A 644-nucleotide genomic window follows, 5' to 3' on the forward strand; every position below is an offset into this window, starting at 1 on the left:
TCTCAATCACTGTTCTTGAATCCAGCCACCCTACTCTCAGTAAAGACCTTGACCTTTTTCCATCCATAGCTGCCCTGAAGTCCTTGAATATATGAGCTCTTTACTTCCCTCTTTATCTGACCAACCCATCCCAGATCCAGACCATACTCTTGTGTGTAGATAGCAGCTCTTATATGACCTCTGAAGGTCACAATCAGGCAGCCTGTGTTGTAATTTCCATAAGCAAGATGTGGGAAGCAGCAAAACTTCCTGAGGGCACAACTTCACAAAAAGCCAGGCTTATTGCCCTAACATACATAACACATAAATATTGACATAGTAGGTATTGGAGAAATGAGATGGCTTGGCATGGGATGTTTTGAATCAGATGTTTATATGATTTACTATGTTGGGGATGAAAAGGTGAGAAAAAATGGAGTTGGTTTCATAATTAAAAAAATCATTTCTAGGTCTATCCTGAAATACAATGTGGTGAGAGACAGGACAATATCCCTACACATACAAGGAAGTCCAGTGAATACCACTATCATTCAAATATATACACCAACAACCAGAGCCAAAGAAGAGGAAATAGAAGATTTTTACCAACTTTTACAGGCAGAAATTGATCAAACATGCAATCAAGATGCATTAATAATAATGGG

Source organism: Elephantulus edwardii, unplaced genomic scaffold (genome assembly GCF_000299155.1).
Source record: "Elephantulus edwardii isolate Elephantulus edwardi_28Jun2011 unplaced genomic scaffold, EleEdw1.0 scaffold00030, whole genome shotgun sequence".
NCBI lineage: Eukaryota > Metazoa > Chordata > Mammalia > Macroscelidea > Macroscelididae > Elephantulus > Elephantulus edwardii.